Source organism: Puma concolor, chromosome E3, assembly GCF_028749965.1.
Source record: "Puma concolor isolate L17-30 chromosome E3, mPumCon1.1.hap2, whole genome shotgun sequence".
NCBI lineage: Eukaryota > Metazoa > Chordata > Mammalia > Carnivora > Felidae > Puma > Puma concolor.
The window spans coordinates 20,875,195-20,899,103 of NC_141682.1; the positions used below are offsets into that span (position 1 = coordinate 20,875,195).

Consider the following 23,909-nt stretch of genomic DNA (forward strand, 5'->3'; position numbering starts at 1 on the left):
ACTCCTCCCCATTGCAATCTCCTTGCAAATAAGTCTTCCCTTACTATTTCCACTTTTTTTTTTTTTTGTTAGTCAGTGGATGGGCAGAGACCACAGGACCCCGGGCGGGACCCCGGGCCTCTAGGAGCCCAAACAGTCTCCACAGCATAGGTCAAAAGAGATGGGAAGGCGGGACCCTCGGATTCTCTTTCATGATGATCAGGAATGCGATTGTGGCCCATAACATCAAGTAGGGAATGCCACCAGATCAGGCAGAGACAAACATCCCTTTTGCCAACTTGTGTTTTCAAAACTGGCTTGTTGAGATGAATTACAGGCGCCAATGAGACGTTTTCATAAAAGAAAAGAACCACAGTCTTTCACCAGGGGGCTTCACTTCCTGCCGTCTCTTTGTCAGCCCCCACCCCTCCCCCCACCTCCCCTCATCCCAGGCAGCCTTGGAATTGGCTGCGAAGCTGACAGAACCAATTGAGTGCCGCAGAAAGGCAGGGAACAAACAAAAGGCACCATTTATGTCCGTGTTTGTGAATTTTCTCCATTTGATCAGCAGCCTGCAATTTCAATACATCCAAGTGTGCTGGGAACATTTGTGGCTTAATTATCAGATTTACTGAAAACACACACATACAAACAAAACTCTAAACTGGAAAACAACATTGAGCTTGGCCACGGAAGAGACATTTGACTCCACTTGCTTAAAGGTGGTGTGAAAACCTCCCACATACTGTGGCTTCCATTCACTGGATACCCGTTCGGCGCCTTCCTTTCACCTCCGCGTTGCCACCTCAGCAAGGAGCCAGCGAGCCTAAACCGACCCTGAAAGAGGAGGAAGGTAAAAGAACAAAGTGTTCTGTCCAGCGGATTCCGCCGGGGTGGAAGCAAAAAGCTGATATGAAGTCAGGCAGCCAGGAACACTCACTGCCTCTCTGAGCCTTACTGTTCTCGTCCAGGAAATGGGTATGAGAACCTATGTTCCATGTGGTGGTGAGGATTGATAGCACAGCTGTTCGTCTCCAGTCATCGCCTCTATTCCGTAGCCTGTTCCAGAATCCGCATGTTCCAATCTATCAGCACAGGTGCCCCTTCCTGTTCTGTGTCCCCAGGTCCCCCAGGGCAGTGTGGAACTTCTTGAAATACAGGTCCTTGGCCGCCACCCCTGGAGTTTTCCACGTAGCAATTCTGGAGCCCGGCCCAGGATTCTGCATTTTCACTAGCTTTCCGGACAACTCAGGAGCAGATGATGACTACATTCTGCGAAAGGCAGCTCTGGGGCTCACGGATGTCTGCAACGGTGGGTGAGGCAGGTGGTGGAGGGTTCCAGAAGCTGCATAAAGCTGACCTGAGGGAGCAGCCCAGAGGCTCCTGGCCAGGCTGGGTCCTCTCTCTTGCTGTTGCACAGACCCTCCTCCGCCAGTACGTCTTTGGATTCTCGCACAAACCACTGCCCGGGCCACAGCCAGCCCAAAGATCCTGCTCAAGACAGACTCAAGCTTTGCTCCCTTACAGACGAAACACCACTACCTTCCCTTCCTCCGTGGGTCCCAGGAGGCTTTTCTCTTAAACCCTTGAAAGCCAAAGGGTTTTGTTTAGTTGCCTTGTTCGTGTTGCAAACAATGCATTTGGGCACATATTCCAAGCGGGCCCTGGGCTAAGTGCTTGCACCAGTCATCCGTTAGCACGAATAATGCTGCGTAACAAGCCATCCCCGACCTGAGTAGCTTACAACAGTAAGACTACTGAGCATCTGGATGGTTTGGTCGTCTGAGTCCGACCCCGTTGGTCTTCGTGGGGCTTGCTCGTGTGAAGGTGGCCTCGATCACATGTCTGCTGGTCAGCTGGCTGTTGGCCGGGGCAATGGAGATAACGGTACCAGTGGTCACTCATCATGCAGGAGGCTAGCCTGGGGCTTGTTCACGTGACAGTGGCAGGATTCCAAGAGAGGGGAGGGGAACTTTGAGTCTCTTGAGCCTTAGACTCATAAACGGCACAAATCATTTCTATTGCCCCAATCGAGTCACATTGTACTGGCCAAAGTACGTCATGCGGCGAGACACATCCCAGGTGGGTGAGCAAAGGGAATCCAGCACTTGGTGAGAGGAACTTTAAGTCCTAGTGCAGGAGGCTCGAGCACGCGTGCGCGCGTGTGTATATGTGTGTGTGTGTGTGTGTGTGTGTGTGTGTGTGTGTGTGTGTGTGTGTGTAGGGGGGGCATTTCAAGGCAGAAATTCTCTCCTGTTTGAGTCTGTGGGCTTGTGACCTCCTCGGCTGACAGAATAAGGCAGGGGGGACTCTGTGGAACTTTGGGGCTGGGTCACAGACGGCGATCCGGCTTCTGCTTTGTTCACAGGGAACTCGCAGGAGCCTGGGGCTGTTCTGTAAGAACTCTGACCACCCCGGGGCCTCGTCTTGGAGTCCTCCCTGCCCAGGCACTGGGCACTGGGTGAACAAGCCTCGGGAAGATTCTAGCCCCAGCGATAGGAGCCTTCCCAGCTGAACCCTGGGCATCGTGGAGCACAGACATGCCATTCCCCACCCCCCAGAACCCACAAGCACCATATAATGGTTATGGTGTGCTGCTAAGCTCCAGAGTGGTTCAGCCAGATGCTGGGAAGAAGAAGAACAGACACCTTGCCGTGGGGAGAGGGTGTTCCAGGCACGGAAAACGGCCCGTCAGCAGGAGGGCGGGCAGGGCAGGGGACACTACGGTGGTGGCTTCCGGCAAAGTTCCCAAAGTGTGGGTTCGCCACCTGGGGCGGCCTGCTCTTCCGTCCTGGGTTTGCTGCCTCCGGGCCCAGGGCCCCCTGTTTTTCCATCCTCCGGTGCCCAGCAGGCTCCTCAAGCCTGAACGCACAGGGGACCTTGGAGCCCCGCTGCTCTACATGCTGTGGGAATTTCAGTCCAGAATGAAAGCAGGGGAGGGAGAAAGCTTGGCCCGCTGGGCTGCAGCCCGAGCTCTGATGCTTCCAGATCCTTCCAGTCCCTGCCACCCTGGACCCTGCTGCAAAGACACCTCAGCCTGGCATCCTCCACCCTGCTGGCCCCCAGCCGCGGGTGGTTTCTGGGAGGCGCTCCCAGCCTCGTGTGCTAATCCTTCCAAAGAAGGAGGAGGAAGAAGAGAACAGTGTGTCCTGTCCTCACGCGTAGCCGATTTTCCAAGGGGACTGGGAAGGGGGGACTGTAACACCATCATCATCATTAGGATTAGGATTAGGATTAGGATTGTTCTTGACAATGGCTGCCATTTCTTGAGGGTTAACCTTGAGCTGGGCGCTATATATCATTTCATCTTCACTTGTGGTCCTGAAGATAAAGATACTAAAACTCCGGTTTAAAGCAGAGGAGATGGGAGCTCAGGCAGGAACCTGCCCAAGATCACACGGCCGGTAAAATGTGGGGAAAGATATGGTCCCAGGTAAGTCCGACCTCAAAGCCCACGCTCTTAAACACGGTTGGCGTGCTATCGTACTCATGTCCCAATCCTCTACTCGTGGCTCATTGGAGAAACGGCCAGAAGCTACTCTCATTGCTCAGACCGTCGTGTTCCTTAGGAATCACACCAAACCTCAGGCACCTCGGACCTCCGGGGGGCTTACATCTAGCCGAAGAGCCAGAGGACCCTGGAGTGAAAGTAATCTGTGCTGCCCATCAGTGCAAGGCCACAAATGTTTTCCTGAGCCCTCCTATGTGCCAGGCACTGATAGACACCAATGGGGCTGGGGGTAAGGATACAGAGATGAAAAAGACACATTTTGTATCCTCAGGGAACTTGGCACTAATAAGGGGAATAAAAATAAGGCCACCAACCCTAGCACATCTCGTTGCCATTGAATTGTATGCGACATCTTTTGGTTGTAAATTACGGAAATCCCATTCAAAGGATCACATTTATTGACTCATGCGACAGAAAATTCCAAGGATTGATCTCTCCGGCTTCAGGCAAGGCTGGACCTAGGTGCTCGGATGATCTTGGCATCAGTGCTTGGCCTCCCTCTTCCTCTGAACTGGTTTTACTTACAGGCAGACTTTCTTCTTATGACAGCCCCTGACAGCTCCAAATTTACATCCTTGGCAACTCGAGGGAAAACAGAGTGCCTCTTTCCCAAGAATTCTGGCAAAAGGCCCTCAGAAGACTCTCTTTCGTCTGGCTGGAGTCTCTGTGCTTTTTGCCCGAGCCCATCACCGCGTAAGGTGGATGTGATATTGCGACTGGCCGAGGCTGGGTGTGCTTCCCTTCCTGACTGAGAGTAGAGGTGGGGCAGTTCTGCTCATAGAAGCTGGGGTTCTGTTACTGGAAGAAGGGGAACAGACGCCGGGCAGGCAAAACCCACACATAACCTAAGCCTTGGAGGCACGAGGATCCTTCGTGTGCGTCTTATCCAATACCTTCATATCATAGATAGGAAAACCGAGAGGACCTTCACATCTCTCTCTGCCACTTGGCGGGCCCTGACGAATCCCTTCATATCTCTGTGCCTCAGTTTCCTCCTCTCTAACGTGGTTATAATGACATCATGGTGTCAACTGGGAGGATGAATTCATATACATATTGTACCCCACTTAGAACAGTGAAGCATATTAGGTGCTCAATAAACGCTGTTCTTTCTCCCCGTGTCTCTCCCCTCTGGGATCCCTCAGAGTCATGCATCCTGTTCTCTGTGCCTCTGAAGTCCTGCCTTCACCCGTTCGCTACGATCCAGTGTGGTTGGCATTCGTTTTTACTCTCGTGGGGCTTAGCTTCTTCCACTCAACCGAGAGTTCTTCAAGAGCAGGGACTTGTGGATCACCAGCAGCTCTTGTGGATCTCTGTGTCCACTGCCCAGCCCCTAGCGGAGCTAAAGACAGATGTGGAGAGGAAATCGATCAGTAACCAAAGTCGAAGTCGCAGACCGGTTGTTCCATTTAAGTGATGCTGCGTGACGAGCCATCACGGTGTTTAGGGACTTCATAAAACGCTTATTTTGTGCATGACTCTGCAATTTGAGCACAGCTCAGTGGGGCTGGCTTGTCTATGTTCCACTCGGTGTCCACTGAACCTGCTAGAAGGCCAGGAGCTGGGACCTCTGAAAGGCCCCCTCGCACACATCTGGCCCCTGGGCCGGGGAGACTGACAACTGGGAGGACTCAGCCGGGCAGCAAGGGCTGTGGCTCGCTGGGCATCTCTGTCTATCCGTGTGGTCTGTCTGAGTGGTCTCTTCAACAGGATGGCACCAGGGAGCTGGACTTGTGTCAGCACAAGGCAGCCGGGGTCTGCGCCCTAAGAGAGAGTACCAGGTGGAAGCTGTATTGCCTTTTTAAAAAACCAAACACTTGGGGCGCCTGGGTGGCGCAGTCGGTTAAGCCTCCGACTTCAGCCAGGTCACGATCTCGCGGTCCGGGAGTTCGAGCCCCGCGTCAGGCTCTGGGCTGATGGCTCGGAGCCTGGAGCCTGTTTCCGATTCTGTGTCTCCCTCTCTCTCTCTGCCCCTCCCCCGTTCATACTCTGTCTCTCTCTCTGTCCCAAAAATAAATAAACGTTGAAAAAAAAATTTAAAAAAACCAAACACTTGATTTTAGAATAGTTTTAGCTTTACAGAAAAATCGCTGAGATAACACGGTTCCCACGCCCAGTTTCCCACACTAACTTAGGCTAGCGTGATACATTTGTTGCAATGAATGAACCAATATGGATCCACGTAACTTTATAACTGAAGCCCATACTTTATTCAGATTTTCGTAGTTTTTTAACCTGAAGTCATTTTTCTGTCCTAGGATAGAATGTGGCATCCGGGATACCGCATTACCTTTAGCTGGCGTGTGTCCTTAGTGCCTCTTGGCTGTGACGGGTTCTCTTACTTTCCCTGTTTGGATGGCTTTGACAATTTCCAGGAGTACTAGTGAGGCAGTAGAATGTTGGCAGAATGTCCCTCAGTGGGGCTCTTTCTGATGTTTTTCTCGTGATGGGGCTGGGGTGTGGGTTGGGGGGACAAAGACTACAGAGGGGAAGGGCCCTTCTGAACGCATCACATCAAGAGCAGGTACCATCAGCACGACCAGTCACTGTCGACGTTGATCTTGACCACTTGTCTGTGGCGGCGTTTGCTAGGTGTCCCCACTGCAAAATTACTCGTCCTTTTCTTTCTCTACATGGTACTTTTTGGAAGGAAGTCACCAGCTCTGTGCAGCCTGCGCTTAGGGAGCGGGGAGTTACGCTCCACGTCCTCGAGGGCAGAGCATCTGCATAAATTATGTGGAATTCTTCTACATGGGAGATGTGTCTATTTCCCCCCCATTTATTTATTTATTTATTTATACCATCGTTGGTTTGTATCAGTGTTGACCCACGGTTATTTATTTTCTACCTTGGGGTATCATCCAACAGTGTGTTATTTATTTTGTGGCTTGAATTGCTCCAGCTTTGGCCACTGGGAGCTCTTTCAGAAGGGCTTCATGACCCTTTCCTTCCCCCATCATTCACTGTACGTGTGTGCGTGTGCACGCGCACGTGCGTGCACGCGCGCGCACTCGCGCACTTGCCTGCCTTTTCGCACTAGATGTTCCAGGCTCGTTGCGTGTATTCCCTGCGCCGGTGCCAGCATCAGCCATTTCTCCAAGGAGCCGTGTTCCTTTTTTTGGAGAATGGTATTAGAAACCAAGATCTAGGGGCCCCGCGGGCTCGTTGCTGCTGGGGTGTTAACACCCCTTCTTAACATTGCCTCGGAAGTCATGGGGTTCAGTTCTGTCGTAATCACGGGCCCACTCAGAATCAAGGGCACAGAATAGAAACTCCTCCACCTCTCTGTAGAGGTCTGTCATTGTCACTCTGTCAGAGCCGGTGTCATCTTCTTTGGAAAGTACCATCTGTCACAACAGTGACGCTGTTGCACGCCCGAGGATTCTCATCTTACTTAAAACATCCTTCATCCCCACTGGGTTTCTATTTGGCTTCAAAGAAACTCTTTCCGCGGTTTGGTTTTGCTCGAAGATGGTTTGCTGTTACAGGGACACACCCTACATAACACTGGGTCCCCTTGTGAGCCGATCATTGCCTCCTCACTGCTCTCCTCGTCCTTTTGTTGGGATCCAGGAGAAAGTCTCAGCTTGCTGCTCTAACGTCTTTAACATACTTAAGAAGCTTGCTAATTTCTTTTCTTTCGTCATGTTCTGGCTCACAGCACAGCCTTCTAGGTAGAATTTAATCCTATTGTTGTATGGACTTCACAGCTACTCTCCGCAGCAGACATTTACGGATAACCAGTAGGCAGGTGCACCCCCACATTTCCTGGTCCCCTTGCCGGCAGGCAGGGCCATGTGACCATCCGTGGCCAATGGGCTGTGCGCGGAAGATTTGAAACCTGTGAGCGACCGTCCAGCTCTGTCATTTCCTGTTACGAGATGGCATGACTCCCTCTGCTCAGACTCTCGCTGCGTGGGGGGACCTCTGTCACCCCACATTGGTTATGCTATGTTAGGTGGTTGAACTCTTGGGATCAACTATTATTGCTGTATTGCCTAATCTTTTTTTTTTTTTTAACGTTTATTTATTTTTGAGACAGAGAGAGACAGAGCACGAACGGGGGAGGGTCAGAGAGAGGGAGACACAGAAGCCGAAACAGGCTCCAGGCTCTGAGCCGTCAGCACAGAGCCCGACGCGGGGCTCGAACTCACGGACCGTGAGATCATGACCTGAGCCGAAGTTGGACGCTTAAACGACCGAGCCACCCAGGCACCCCATGTATTGCCTAGTCTTTTTACTAATACACCTTTAAATAGGGTGAGTGATACTGGATTTTTCATTTACATAATGAGGCAAAATTTACCCAAAAAAGTGCTTCAAGGAAAAATAGGTGAATAGTCAGACGTGGTGTAAATCCTCGGGGCAAAAACGCAAATGAGAAGCATTTGGGAAAATACTGCCACTGTGTTTTTGTCTTGCTGTCGGCATGGGAACTCTGGTCTTTACTGGAATTGGCCAGAAAATAAATTTGTTAATTCCCATTCGTTCCCTGTCCGTCCTGTGACTTAAATAACAACCACCAAAACCTCTTCATTAAAGCTTATCAGTCAGAGATTACGTGCAAAGATCGGAATTTTTCATCGGATTTTAGAGCCAAATAGCTTGCCTTTGCCTATAGTGTTCTCCAGACATTAATCAAGGGTCTAAACTTGGTGAGAGGGGGCTCTTCAAGTCTCTCTGCTCATGGGGTCCTATTGAAAGGCACAGGCAAATGATAACTGCCTGGCGATGAGAGAACACGCAAGCACGCGGCCAAGAGGGAAGGTTGGAGTGTCATTCCAACCCAGTGGACTGAAAGCTGGGCATGTGTGTGCCGATTAGTGAGTAATTGGGCCTTGGCACGGTGATTTGCATGTCGGAAACTGCTAAAATATTCACGTACTTGACTGTGTCTCTTCCAATTAGATAGAATAAATGCAGATTTGGGTGACCATATGTTTTCTTTTGATGTAATGGTTTTAACCTTTAAGGGGTGTGTGTGTGTGTGTGTGTGTGTGTGTGTGCACGTGTGTGCGTGTGTGTGTGTGTGTGTGTGTGTGTGTGTGTGTGTGTAGCTTTCCAGTTCTTCAGGGCTGGACTGATTGGAGGTAAGCTGGTATTTTAAGATTAGCCTATTATTAGAGATTCCTTGGGATTGAAAGAACAGACAGTATAGCTTTCTAGTGTGAATCCTCTCTGCTTCCTCCCTTCCTTCCTCCTTCCAACCTTTCTTCCTTCCCTCCCTCCTTCCTTTCTCCCTTTCTCTCTTAAGTAGACTCATTTCTCTAAGCCTCACTTTGCTCCTCTGTAAAATGGGGCTAATAATAACACCTACGAGAATTCTTGAGGAATAAAGAAGATACTGCCTATGAGCCATTTGGCACAGTGTTTGGCACATGGGGAGTGTTCAGTAAACGATAGCTGTTATTATTATTATTGGCTGTTTGTCTTTAGTGGGTTACTTAGCCTTTCTGAACCTCAGTTTCTCCATCTGAAAAAATGGGCTCATTCCATTCCTTACATGAGATTATTGTGATGTGTGGTGATAGGTAGATATTATTTTTACTATATGCTCAGTGAATGAGTGAATAAATGAATGAATTAATTCTGGGATGCATCGTGTATTAGCCAGGGTAGGATTTTTACAGTATAAACTTCCCCCAGGGGTGCCTTGGTGGCTCAGTCAGTTAAGCATCCAACTTCATCTCAGGTCAGGATCTCACGGTTCGTGAGTTTGGGCCCCACATCAGGCTTTGTGCTGACAGCTCAGAGCCTGGAGCCTGTTTCCGATTCTGTGTCTCCCTCTCTCTCTGCCCCTCCCCTGATCATGCTCTGTCTCTCTCTCTCTCTCTCAAAAATAAATAAATGTTAAAAAAAAGATTTAAAAAAAAAAAAAAAAAACTTCCCCCAAGTTTCGGCCTAAAACGGTAAGTTTATTTCTCTCTCTCACCTCACCTCAACGCAATGGATACAAATGTCTGCTGCACATACTCATTCAGGGACCTGCTCTCCTTCCAGCCGAGGCTCCACCCTCTGCAGGGGCCTCAAATGGGAGACCCATGGGTGGGAGAGATGGTGGCAGAGCTCACGTAGGCCTGACAACGGTCACTTCTGTTCTGGTTCCAGTCGCCTCTTAGTACAAACCTGGCCGCAAGAAAAGCCGGGGGGCGCCCTCACTGTGCACCCAGGAGAGCAAAGGGGATGACTGTGCACCCCGGCCTGAGGTTCCCACAAACCAACTGAGACTCAAAATAATACTGAATGAGTCCTATTCGATGTCATACCGGGTTGACGAGCCAGGGGAAGGTTGGAAGACCGACAGAGGAGAGAAGTACGTGTGGGACAGCAGTGGGGCCCCTGCGTCTCCTTTATGGCTCTGGGTCCTGGACGTCGAAGCCACAAAGTCCCTCCCTCCGTCCTTGGCAGTTCGCTCCTTCGGAATCCATTAGCGAGCTCCGCCGTTGTTTTCCTGATTTCATTAAAAATGCCACCAAGACACATGCTCTGCGGTTTGCCACTTCAGTCCTAAGTGGGGCATTTTTGCTAGCTGGATCGATTTTTTAAATGACAGCATCTGTTTGCTTGTACACATTTATTTATAATTCTCCCCTTGGCAATTCGAGCTGGGAAATCGGTGAGCGGTAACCAGCTGTTTGCATTAGCTGAGAAGGGAGGCAGTGATTTGATCTGTGAAGGAGCACCAAAGCCCTGGCCAGAAGCAGCCAAAATGGAACAGATGTCCTCAAACACACAATCCCGGGGAGGACCTTGTAAATCACGTACACCGCCAGCCCAGAGAGACAGCAGCCGAGCTGGGTCAGCCGGAGAAGCCCGTGACAGTGGGTGGCTGCGTCCGGTCCTCTTGGGGACTCAGGGATGTTTGCGGAAGGGCAGAAGCATAGCTGAGGGGGTGGTCCTCGGCGAGCTGGACCTTCCGATGAGTCCCCGTTGTGCCCAGGGTGAAGCCCTATTGCTCCTTTGCCCTCCCTCCCTCCTGCTCTCTTTCTGCCTCCAGCCACCCTGGCTCCTTGTGGCTCCTTGCTGCTCCTAGAACATGCCAGGTGCCCCCCCCCCCCCACCTCAGGGCCTCTGAGGCTCTGGCTTCCCCAGCCTGGAGCTCTCCTTCTCTGGGCTTTTCTCCACTGGCCTCTGTCACGTCCTTCCAGCCTATGTTCCCGTGTTACCGCTCAGCACCTACCACAGATGCCCCGACATTCGATGGTCCAGCTTAGGACTTTTCAACTTTACTCAGGTACGAAAGCGATACGTATTTAGTAGAAACCATACTTGGAGTTTTCAGCGTGGATCTCTCCCCCCTCTCCCCCCCGTGACATGCAGGGCGCACCCTCATGTGACACTAGGCAGGGGCAGTCAGTCACATGATCTCTAGGGTCAACCACCTGTACTCACGACCATCCTGCACCCATACGACTATTCTGTTTGTCACTTTCAAACTTTATTCAACTGGGGCACCTGGGTGGCTCAGTTGGTTCAGCGTCCGACTTTGGCTCAGGTCGTGATCTCACCAGTCGTGGGTTTGAGCCCCGCATCGGGCTCTGCGTTGACAGCTTGGAGCCCGCTTGGGATTCTGCTTCGGATTCTCTTTCTCCCTCTCTCTCCCTGCCCCACCCCCACTTGTGTGGGAGTGTACTCTCTCTCTCTCTCTCTCAAAAATAAATAAACGTTAAAAAAAAAGAACCATATTCGATCAATTACAGGAGCTATTCAACGCTTATTTATAAAATGGGCTTTGTGTTGGGTGATTCTGCCCAAGTGTAGGGAGGCTAATGTAAGTATTTTGAGTACATTTAAGGTAGGCTACGCTAAGTTATGATGTTTGGTAGGTTAGGTTACATTAGGTGCTCATGATTGCAAGGACCTTGTGTCTTGTTCACTGCTGAACTGTGCCGGGCACACAGTAGGTGCTCAATAGATATCTACTGACTCCATGAGGGGATATTTCACTGGGGGGGGGGGGGGGGTGGGGCCCACTGCACCCTGTTACCCTCCCTGTCTGCAATTCGGGGTGGGGGGACTCACAGAAAGCCCAGGTCACTGAGGGACACTCCTTGGGGACAGCAGCCCTGTATTCTTGATCTCTGTAGCTCTGGAAGCCGGGTACACAGATGGTGCTCAAGGACTGGTCGTTGAATAAAGAGAGGGCTGAATGACATGAATGACCGGTGACTGTCAACGACGCTCAAGGCAAAAAAAAAAAAAAAAAGACATCATCTAGATGTCCTTCTTCTCTTTACTCGCCCAGCAGCACCTCACTTGCCAACTCGAGTCTCCAGTTCCTCCAGGAGCACGATGGCCTGAGCCGCCCCCACCTCCCACCCAGATGACCGCCAACTCCAGACCCGTCCTTGGCCGCTACTCTTGCGCCCCCTACAGTTTGTTCTCCGCACAGCAGCCAGCGTGATCAAAAAGTGTCGGTCCGGCAGTTCTCCCGCTCACCCCCCTCCGAGAGGGGCTTCTACCCATCGCCGAGGCCGGCCGCTGGGCTCCTGCGCACGGGTCTGGCCCCTCTGCCCTCCGTCGCCATGCTGGGCCACACGGGCCTCCTCGCTTCCTTTGAACATCACTTGGGAGACTTTGCACTTGGCTCTTTCCTCTTCCGCGATTGGTTCCAAGCTGGCTCCTGTATCTTGCAGGTGTCAATTCAAACGTCACCTCCTCGGAGAGGCCTCCCCTGACCACCCCATCTAATCCAGTAACCAAGGCCATGCTCCCCCCCCCTCGCCCCGCCCCCCCCAGCAGGAGGAGCGGCCTGAATTCCAGGTGCGGCTGCCCCGTCCCCTCCCCCACCGCTTCCCCGCTGCTTTCCTACGCGAAGCAGCCTCGCATTTTGATACATGACTTTTATCTTTTTTGTGGTTCCTCCTTCCTCCAGTTCCCCCTTTTCCTTCTCATCAAAGCAGGCAGCTGTCGCCTCAGGGGAGAAATAGAGCAGAAGGGGAGCAAGCACTAGCTCGTAAGTCTTCTTGGCTTTTCTTCTCTTTCAGGAGAACTTTTAGAAAAGCTGCGGGGGATTTGAGGCACCGGAAACATCTTGCAGCACGAGTGGGGAGCCTGGGGCTCCCTCCGCAGACTGGAGACGCTTCATCGGGTTGGGGCAGGGGAGGGGCAGGGGAGGGGCAGGGGAAGGGCAGGAGGGGTAGTGCTGCCAGCCCTGAGCAGTAAGTCCTGGACGTTACCTCCCGACTTCTCCCTGGGGAGGCCGCAAGGCCCTGGGGAAGAGGTTGCCTCTAAGCCCAGAGATCCCAACCCAGGCCCCCTCCAGCTGAATCCTGCCCACAGCTATGCCTGGTTTGGCTCATGTTTCTTTCTTTCTTTCTTTCTTTCTTTCTTTCTTTCTTTCTTTCTTTCTTCCTTCCTTCCTTCCTTCCTTCCTTCCTTCCTTCCTTCCTTCCCCTCTTTCTTTCTTTCTTTCTTTCTTTCTTTCTTTCTTTCTTTCTTTCTTTCTTTTCTCAGTTAAGAGATTGTATATTTCAAATTTCTCTTGAAACTTCAGACCCACGGGGCGCCTGGGTGGCGCAGTCGGTTGAGCGTCCGACTTCAGCCAGGTCACGATCTCGCGGTCCGTGAGTTCGAGCCCCGCGTCAGGCTCTGGGCGGATGGCTCGGAGCCTGGAGCCTGTTTCCGATTCTGTGTCTCCCTCTCTCTCTGCCCCTCCCCCGTTCATGCTCTGTCTCTCTCTGTCCCAAAAATAAATAAACGTTGAAAAAAAAAAAAAAAGAAACTTCAGACCCACATTTGTCGTTTGTCTGGAAAAAGAGATCTGGCCAGCGTGGTCCCCTGTGCTCCCAGGAGGCTGCCCCCCGACGGGACTTGCTGCACAACCCCCCCCCCCCCCCCCCTTCTTGCTGCCTGGTCTCAGCCAGTCCACGTGGCTCCTTTTCCTGACTAGCCTAGCCCCTGTGGGCATCTGGGTGCCGGGGCTCCGGAGGATGGTGCTGGAGGCAGCTTCAGTGAAGCTTCTAGGGTCTCAAGCATGTTCTGAAGGCAACAGAGATTCCGCTTCTGAAGGGGTCACGTGAACGGGAAGAACCGGCATCTCAGGGGTAACCCACGTGGACAGATGCCCCACCCACCCCACCCACACTGACATCTTGTGGCTGCGAGGACCGAGGCCCGACCGCAGAAAGGACTGTGCAAGTCAAGAAGGTCTGAATCTGCCTTGGTGTTGGCTCGGCACAGCCAAACAGAGGGCACGAGTCAGAGATTCAGTGGGTTAAGAAAAATTTTAAAAAACTGATGTATACCCTGAGCAACCCAATTTGTGGATGAGATGAAAGTCTGATGCCACACATTGGGGCAGGGTCCAGTTTGTCCCCCCAAGAAACAAAAATATCATTCTTAGGAGGGCTTTCTCACCTGTCAGGCAGAATAGGGGGCCCTTTATGCCCTCAAACTCCAAAGTGCGGGCCTCAGAATCATCGGGTGTTAAAACCTGTTAAAACACAGACTGCCGGGCCCAGCCTCCCAGCTTCTGATTCAGCAGGTCGAGGGTGCCCAAGAATTTGTCTTTCTAATGAGGTCCTAGATAACGCTTAGGCTGCTGGTCTGGGGACCACTCTTTGAGAAGCACCCATTTAGACAATCGTATTAATTAGTTCTCACAATCTTATTAGGTAGAATCTATCATCTCCTTTTTAAGGAAGGAAAAAAAAAAAAAGTTCATTTGCTTTCCTACGAAGTCAAGCCCGGCCACCAGGACGTGCATCCCTAACCTTGCAGAGGTAACATATCTGAGGGGGAAGGGATGCGGAGGGTAGGGGGGAGTGCTCACAGCTGACTCCTCTCTTAGGAGGAGAGAGTAGAGTTCAGTAGTCCCCCCGCCCCCCTTATCCGCGGTTTCGCTCTCCGCGGTTTCAGTTACCCGCGGTCAACCGTGGTCCAGACGCAGATGACCCTCCTTCTGACTTACCATCAGAAGGTCGTTAGTAGCCTAATGTTACTACGGCACAACGCCTATGTCATTCACCTCATTTCATCTCCTCATGTGGGCATTTTATCACCTCACATCATCACAAGAAGACAAAGGGTGAGTACAGGACAATCAGATATTTTGAGAAAGAGAGAGTGTGTGAGAGAGAGAGACCACATTCACACAACTCTTATCACAGTGTATTGTTATAATTGTTCTATTTTATTATTAGATATTATTGTTAATCTCTTACTGTGCCTAACTTACAAATTAAGCTTTATCATAGGTACGTGTGTAGAGGAGAAAACCTTTATCATAGGTACGCGTGTATAGGGTTGGGTATTACCTGGGGTTTCAGGCATCCGCGGGGGTCTGGAACATATCCCCATGGATAAGGGGGGGGAACTACTGTAATACTTAACAATTATACAGTGATCACTCTGCATTACCGGAAGCCCTTGGCATGTATCCACCCCTCCACTCCTCACGGTACCCCACAGAAGCCCGCCTCATCACCCCCATTTTATAGATGATGAAACTGGATCCACTCTGTCCAGTCAGCAGGCTGGGGAAGAGGATGCACTCGCTTGGGAGGCCTTTACTGGGCGGGGTCTGGAAGCGATGACGTCACCTCTGCTCACCGTCATTGGCTGGAACCCAGTCACATGCTCACACGTGCCTGCAAGGGAAGCTGGGAGATGTAGTCTCTCTACGCGCTCAGGGGAAACCAGAGATGGGATTTGCTCGCTGATTTTGAAGCAAGCTCCGCGTTAATGCCATTGAGGCCCCAGAAGGAGATGCTATGAACAAAGTCACACAGCGGCTGGAGGGACAGTGGGTGGAGGTGGGGTCTGGAGCCTGAAGATAGGTTTTAAGGCCTTGGCTGCGTGGTATTGTGCGACTCACTTTTCTCCGAGCCTCACTGTATTGTAATAGGGCGATGCTTATTTGCCAGCATATTTGTGTGCCTAAAATGAGATAACACGGCCACCCAGGGAGGGCCCTCTGCGTGTTAATTCGGTCGGAATCAAAACCCGTGTTGGGGGCTCTCACCCAGGACTGCACGTTTGACTCACCCCCCGGGAGATTTTTATTTTATTTTTATTTATTTTTATTTTTTTTTTAATGTTTATTTATTTTTGAGGCAGAGAGAGACACAGCATGAGCAGGGAAGGGGCAGAGAGAGAGGGAGACGCAGAATGTGAAGCAGGCTCCAGGCTCTGAGCTGTCAGCACAGAGCCCGATGCGGGGCTCGAACTCACGAACCGCGAGATCATGACCTGAGCCGAAGTCGGACGCTCAACCGACCGAGCCACCCAGGCGCCCCCCCCGGGGAGATTTTTAAAAGACCCGTCTGAATCATGCGTACAGGAGTGAGGTCAGTGCTTGGTATTTTCTAAAAATACCCTCAGGTCATTTTCATATACAGCCAGCCTTGAGAACTACATTCTAAGATATTGACTATCAGCCAGAATGGACCAACTAACATCTCTTACTTAAGGAGTGGAGGGATCCAAGGTCTCTAACTGGGAGAAAGCCTACAGGGTTGGGCTGGGGTTGACCTTGACACGCTCTCTTGGGGGGGCGCTTGTGTCAAATGAGTGGGTGGGTGGGCCTGGAGCAGGATGTATTTCGTTCATATTTCCGCTGAGGAGCAGCACAGAAAAGTCCCCGTGGAACGAAGTCCTGCTCCCCCTTCCCTAGGATTTTCTCTCCGTCATCGGCTCTGCGGAGACTGGCAGGTGCCGACGCTTACAAATCGCCCTGGCCTGTGCTTCCGTGTAGAACAGCAAAGTGTCATTATTTCTAGGCTTTTACCAGGTGGAACAACTTTCTGCCAGCTAAAGTGACGTGTGGCCGTTGGCATTTGAACAGGTCGCTTTGCGGGACGGGCAAGAGACAGTTAAGTGCCACCTTGGGGCTATTACTCTCAGCAGGAGGAGAGTAGCTACGTGCTTGTAGCTTTGCTTAGTCACTTGGTGTTTCCCTGGAGATGAGGGGAGAGGTTGGGGCCCACGGGGTGTCTATTTATCAGAACACTCACTGCGCCTACTTTACATATCGCTCCACATGGCGCTTTACAAGTGTTAACTCAATTAAGTCCCCACCACGACCCTCTAAGGTTGGCACCATTACTCTCCTTATTTTGCAAATGGGGAAACTGAGGCACAAGGCACTAAGTAAATTGCTCAGGGTCCCACAGCTGGTGAGTGGCAGAGCCGGGTTTCGGTGGACGCCCAGTGGCCAGGCTTTGGCATCTGTGCTCCTGACTGCTGTCCCGCACTTGGGGTGAACAGCGATCTTGGTTTTCCGGGGACTGAAGTCTGTCCCAGGATGGATGAGGGGCTTTGATGACTGGGACAGTCCTGGGCAAACTGGAACAGTTGGTGATCCTGCCTGGGATTGTCCTCAAGTGTCACAGAAGATTGAAGATGGTTGATAATGAATATATATGTATATATGTGTGTGTGTGTGTGTGTGTGTGTATCCCCCCCACCCCCCAACCCTGGCAATAAAATATGCAAGGGCCGTGTTGGATGATTAAAAGGTTTGGGGCACCTGGGTGGCTCAGTCGGTTAAGCATCCAACTTCAGCTGAGGTCGTGATCTCACGGTTGGTGAGTTCGAGCCCCGCGTTGGGCTCTGTGCTGTCAGCTCGGAGCCTGGACCCTGCCTCCGATTCTGTGTCTCCTTGTCTCTCTGCCCCTCCCCCACTTGTGCTCTGTCTCTCAAAAATAAATAAATGTAAAAAAAAAAAAATTAAAAGGTTAAAGATGGCCCTTGTGTTCTTGGAGCTGACATGTCCCTGAGGGGAGAATGACAATAAGCCATTAGACAAAGAATATACTGGATCCCTTCAGATTGTGACCATGCTTTGAAGGGCATGAGGTGACAGGGGTCTTCAGATGGGGGGTTAGGGAGGGCATTCCTGGGTAAGCGGCATTGGAAATAGCAAGATGTGGACATCAGGGGAAGAATGGTCCAGGCAGACAGGATAGCAAGTGCAAAGGGCCTGAGGTAGGAACGGGTTTGGCTAAGTGAAGGAGTAGCCGGAGCTTGAGGAAGAGTAGGGGATGAGCAGGAGGTGAATAGGAGATGAAAGCGGGATGCAGCCGTGGCAATGAACCTGGATGATACGGTAAGAACAAGGCAGCCACCCCCCAAAGATGTCGAGTGGAGGAGCAACTGGCTTTGGGTTGCACTTTGCGGTAATGGCTCAGGCTGCTGTGTGGACAAAGGAGGGTGAGGGGCTGCAGGGGCCACAGGGAGGCTCGTCGGCAGGACACTCCTTGCCCCAGACCAGGCAGAGGTGAAGATTGTATGGACTAGTGGGGGGCAGTTGAGTCTGGGAGAAGCGGGTGGGTTTGGGAAATATTTCAGGCAGAGAGTGATGGAATCTGCTGAGGCTAAGAAGTGGTGGTGTGCAGGGGTGGGGGTGGGGGGTGGGGGGGGATAGGGGAGGACAGGCCCCCTACTGTCGGCTGGCCAGGGGCAACAGCCCAGAGATCCACGTACTGTGTGTCTGATATTTAGAAGGCAAGTCAACACTACTCTACCACATGAAATACATTCTGCCCTCCCGTCCTGGGAGCTATTTCTTTGTAGGGACCTGGGAGGCCAAGGTTGCATTAGGGGCTCTACGGCAGAATGTGGTGGCCAGGAGAGACTGGGGCAGTGTCCTCCGCGGTGTGAGCCCCCCACCCCCACCCCCCGTCTGCATCTAGGAGCTGTCCTGGGTTCGGGAAAGGGAGAAATCAGGGCTGACGCCTGGGTTTTTGGATGGAGCGCGTCTGAGCCCAGACCCCATCCTCCATTGTGAAACTTTTTTTTTTTCAATGTTTCCCCCCTCGCAAGACTGAGTTCCTTGTCTTTTCCTCTTCTCCCTCAAGACTCTGGGTTTGCAGGTTTAACGCAGATAGGTCTTTGCCGCTGATGCTGTGACCCTGGCTCAGTATACTGAGCTGTGTATTGGGACCACCGATAACCTGCTTCCCACCTCCTCGCCACTTAGTGGATGATGAACGCACGTGAAGTGCGCGTGGCAGAGACAGCTGGGCATTCGCGAAAACCCCTGTGCTTTGCCCCCTGGGCACATGGCCTGCCTTTCCCAGCCCTGCTGGCCGTGCAATGTGGCCGTGGGACTCAGTTGTGGCTAGTGGGACGTGGCCGTATGTGACGTCATCACTTCCAAACCCGGCTGTTACGACCTCTCCCGGGAGATCCTTCTTTCCCTGCCCCTGTCTGCTGGCTGGCTGGGAGGCTCCAGCCGATGGCTCTGAAACCTTAGGACGGGGGTTGGCAAACTACAGCCTGGGAACCACATCCTGCCCACTGCTTGTTTTTGCAAGTCGAGTTTTACTGGCACGCAGCCACATCGATCCATTTCTGTATCATCTGTTGCTGGACGCTTGTGCTGTAATGGCAGAGTTAAGTCATTGTGACGGGCTATATGAGGCGCAAAGCCAAAACTATTTACAGTCGTGCCTTTACGGGAACGTTTGCTGACCCCTGCCCTAGAAGATGGCCGAGCCACGAGATGGGGAGAGCTTGGAGCCCCGAGTAACCACATAGAAGGAGGCACCTGGTTGCCAGGAACTTCCATGGGGGACTCTCCATGAGCAAGAAATAAAAGCTTATTGCGTAAGCTTGTGGTTTGTTTGTTGTAACAGCTGGCATTGCTTATCCTGACTAATACGAGGCCGGCTACCCTGTAAGCAAACCACAGATGATAACTTCCTCCCATTCTGCATATTTTTACACTCTCTATAAACTACCGTGTTTGGAATAGCTCAGAAAAATGAACGGGGCTTGAGGTAGGCTCTCTCTCGCCCTCAAGCCTTTGTGCGAGTTGCTCCTAACTATTCTTCCAAGAACATTCGTCCCCCGTCTCTTCGCCCATCTGTCTCCCGCTGATCTCCCAGGCCTCAAGGTCACTGACACTGCCTTCAGGCAACCTTCCCGTCCTCCTTCGTGCTGCAAGACTGGGTTAGGTACCTCTGTAACGTGCTCAGGCTCGGCCACCCTGACTTCGAGTCCTGGCCTGCCACTTGCAAAGCCTAAGACTTTTGGCAAGTGGCTTCACCTGTCTGTGTTTCCATTTCCCCATCTGTAAAATGGGAATATCATCTATCTGGTAATGTCGTTGTAGGAAGCGAGTGAACTCAAGTGCTTAGAATGACATCTGCAGGAGGCGCCCGGGTGGCTCACAACGGTTGAGTGTCCGACTTTTGGGCTCAGCTCAGGTCTTGATCTCAGGGTTGTGAGTTCAGGCCCTGCGTTGGGCTCTGCACTGGGCATGAAGCCTACTCAAAAAAAAAAATAAAATAAAATAACCTCTGTTGCCTGGGAAGAGCTGAACGTGTGCTAGATGATGTCACGACCACCCTCTTTGTTGCTGGTCCTACCCTAGCGTGGATCCCATGCTCCCCAGTGATAACCCAGTGATTTCCCAGTGGGCTGTGAGATACTCCATACACAGGAGGCTCTTGATACATGTGGTTGGGCACATGAGTGACGTGGTGGCTGGGGCTCAGTCCTCCGGGGCTTGTAGTGGGGGGGGGGGGGGGATGGGGGTGGGGATCTCCAGACAAAGCTGCCCAGGCCATGCCTTAGAGAATATTAGGGACTAAGGTAATGCCATGTATTGAGCGAGGGCAGTGTCTGCTCAGAAGAGATGGGCTGGAAGCCCTGGAGCCCAGCTGTATCAGACAAAACTTTTTGTCGCAAATCACCAAAGCCACTCCAAGCTTAAGTAGAATAAAAAGCGATTCAACAGATCACCACGTTTCCGGGGCACTAGCAGAAGACGTGGAAGCTGTGCATGCAAGAAAAAATCCTTACCCCCCACCCCCCCGACCGCTCTGGCAGGGAGCCCACCTCCCCAGCCACCCCCAGCCCAGTTCTAAAAGCAGGACGCCTCTCCTGTCCCGTTGAGACGGGTGGCGCTGGAGAGCACACAGGGTCTGGGAGAGGGAGGCTCCGGCCGCCAGTCCCTACCCGCTGAGAATTGTGGGGACCAGGCCCTGCCACTCGTCGAACAGCACGGTGCGTCATACGATGCCAACCAACGTTGCCGAATCCCCAAGGGCACTGAGCGCCGGGCCGTGCGTTTTACAGCATCAACTCTGTCATCCTCACGACGATCCTGGGAGGTACGTGCTCTTCTGAACTTCACCATACATATGAAGGGCTCAGGGCTCAGAGAGGTTAAGTGACTTATCTGAAGCCACACAGCACACTCGAGGATTCAAATTCAAGTGAACTCCAGGACCCACATCCCTTTTTTTTTTTTTTTTTTTTTTGGCCAATGGAATATTTTTGATAATATGTTTTTTTTATCTTGCTATGTGCTTTTTTTTTTTTAAATGGAAGTATAGTGGACACAGTGTTATACTAATCTCAGGCATACAGTGTAGTAATTTGACAAATATATTATAGAAGCGTAGCTACCATCTGTCACCAGGAAACTATGACAATACCGTTGACTCTACTCCCTATGCTGTGACTCTCAGCCCGGTGACTTATTCATTCCAGAACTGGAAGCCTGTATCTCCCACTCTTACTAATATTCCACTGTGTGCTCACATCTTCTTTATCCATTTGTCTATCGATGGGCACTTGGGTTGTTTCCATGTCTTACTGAAAGCCTGGATTCTTAGCCACCACATCATACGGCTGTCTTTACTCTGCTGGGAACCTGCTTGGTGGTTCGGACAGTGGAGGGGAGGAGGGCATCTGTGCATCCATGAAACCTGGTCCGGGCCAATATGCCCCCTGGGAAGGGTATTTGACTGGGCAGATGTCAAGGGTGCACATTCTGGCTGAAATGGTGGTAGGTGGAGGGGTGCCTGGAGTGGGGGACAATGAGCTCCAGTGACCAAAGGGTAAGAAATGGAACTAAGTTCCTGTCACCAAGGCTGATGACATTAATGCTCTGGGATTCTTCTTTCCTCCCCTCGCTTCTCCATCCCTCTTTATCTTCCTTCACTTACCATTGTCACAGCCTCCATCTCCAATGCCATCCGCTGATCGCCATCCCTGTTCACTACACTCCACCGTTATCAACACCAGCTCGCTGGCCTGATTACATTATCACATTGTGACCATCACCCAAGGCCCTACCATCGTCTCCATGCACCGCTGTCACCAAAGTGCTGACACCATCACTGAAATCTCATTGCTGCCATGTCTGCCATCACTGTGACATCGTTATTACCACTACTGTCACCATTTTCAGTCCTACCAGTACTGTCATCGCCACACCTATTCTGTGAGCCTGTTCATCATCATCGTTCACCACAGTCCTCATTGTCATTACTACCGAACTGTCCTTGTCACTGCCTGGCCACCACCACCATCACCATTCTTGACCACCACCATCACCACCACCATCACCACTGTTATCACCACCGTCACCATCACCATCACCATAACTATCACCACCATCAGCATCACCATCACTACCACCACCACCATCACCATCACCACCACCACCACCACCACCACCACCACCATCACCACCATCACCACCACCATCACCACCATCACCACCATCACCACCACCACCACCACCACCATCACCACCATCACCACCACCATCACCACCATCACCACCATCACCACCACCACCACCACCACCACCATCACCACCATCACCACCACCATCACCACCATCACCACCACCATCACCATAACTATCACCACCATCACCATCACCACCACCATCACCATTCTTGACCACCACCAATATAATTCCATACAAGTCACAGATATTTTATGAGACTCTTCTGTATTTTAAGCTTGTGTTAAATGCCAAGATATGAACATGATTAAGAAAAGGGCTTAATCATGGTGATTCATGATGGTGATTCATGTTCACCATCATTACCATCATCAGCTGTTCGTGGAAACTCATTAATGCCGTATGAATCGCTATCCTTGCCCAAACAATTGTTTTGAACAGAACAGCATCTTGCAAAACTTGTGAGTTCATCCAATAGCAAACCGTGCCCCAGAACCCAGCTCCTCCCCTTCCTCACCTCCCCCTGCCCGGTCTAAATGCAGACTTCGTGTTGGCTCTGCCTGGAGGTCACCAGAGGGACACCGGAGGGACACGTCCCCCCACCCCCATCCTTACCTGGGCTTCTCCATGCCCATCTGGCCAACCTGGTGCCGGACTTCAAGGCTTCCTGGCCCCACTACAGTGTTATAATTATTATCACGTGTTAGGAGGGCTTTATAAATTAATTGTCACTTGGCTGAGAGCAGAAGATGGGAGGAATTTGCTTCCCGTTACCAAGATTTATGAGGTCTCTGGAAGGCTTTGGGGACTGCATGGGGATTCTGAGGAAAACACTCTTTCCTTTGAACCAGGTTGCAGAAGGAGGCACTGAAATGATGGGGCTGGCCCCAAATGACCAGTCAGAAGGAAGCTAATTTCAATTTCTCTCAAGAGCCTGTGGTTGCTGGGTTGGATATGCCTGGCGGGTTCTTCTTGGCTCTCTGTACCTTCCTCCTTCCTGCCCTGACATGACCTCAAGGAGCCCTGCAGAGGCCGAGGGCTGGGAGAGGTCATGCCGTGTCTCATCCCTTGGGACTCTACCCATGTTGTAGTGTGAGGTAGTCCACTGTCTCCTAGCTGTGTGGTCATGGGCAACATCCTTGACTTTTTGGTGCCTTGGTTTCCCCAACTGTAAAATAGGATAGTAACACCTCTTCTGCTCGTACTTCTGCTTATACTGAGCGTACATGAGATCCCCCCACCAAAGCCAGCGCGGAGTCATTGCTCCATAGTCAAGGTCATGGTGACAGTGAGAGGACCAGCACTGACACAGATGCTACTGATTACAATAGCTGTTGGACTCAGGGGCCGAGGGTTCGATCGCCCCAGGTCCATTCTAACACACCTTGCACTTGAGTGAGTTAGAGATTGTCACCCCACCGTTCCTGTGTTCTCAGTCAGGCAGCCACTCTCCGTGAAGGGCCTTGCCAGACTCAGTGTAGAGATTTGGGTTCAGATCCTCGTGCTACTATTTCAGAGCTGTGTGACCTTCAGCAAGTCCCCTCACCTCTCTGTGCCTTAGACATTGTAAAATGGGGGTAATCAGGGGTGCCTGGGTAGCTCAGTCGGTTAAGCATCCGACTTCGGCTCAGGTCACGATCTCACTCATTGGCGAGTTCGAGCCCCACGTTGAGCTCTGTGCTGACAGCCCAGAGCCTGGAGCCTGCTTGTGATTCTGTGTCTCCCTCTCTGTCTGCCTCTCCCCTGCTCATGCTCCCTCTCTCTCTCAAAAATGAGTAAACATGAAAAAAAAATTTAAAAAGTGGGGGTAATCATAGTGACAGCCTCATCCAGCTGTGGAACTGATTAAATACTGAAGTGCGTTGGTGCAAGGTCAGTGTGCTATAGATGTGTCCTGTTGGGTTATTAACTAACCTGTCAGTCAAACAATCGAATTGGGTTTCAGTAGATTCAGACGTGTCGAAATATATTAGGAACACTGGTGTG

The 23,909-nt window shown here is 51.6% G+C and overlaps 1 long non-coding RNA gene across 1 annotated transcript; it reads right to left on the reverse strand.

Annotated features, from left to right (window-relative positions):
* Positions 1-3,870: 3,870 nt before the first annotated feature.
* LOC147573041 (uncharacterized) lies at positions 3,871-6,420 on the reverse strand. The gene is made up of 2 exons (XR_015245611.1): positions 5,781-6,420; positions 3,871-5,254 (listed from the first exon to the last, which is right to left on the reverse strand). It is a non-coding gene; the product is annotated as an uncharacterized LOC147573041 (long non-coding RNA).
* Between the last annotated feature and the right edge of the window lie 17,489 nt (positions 6,421-23,909).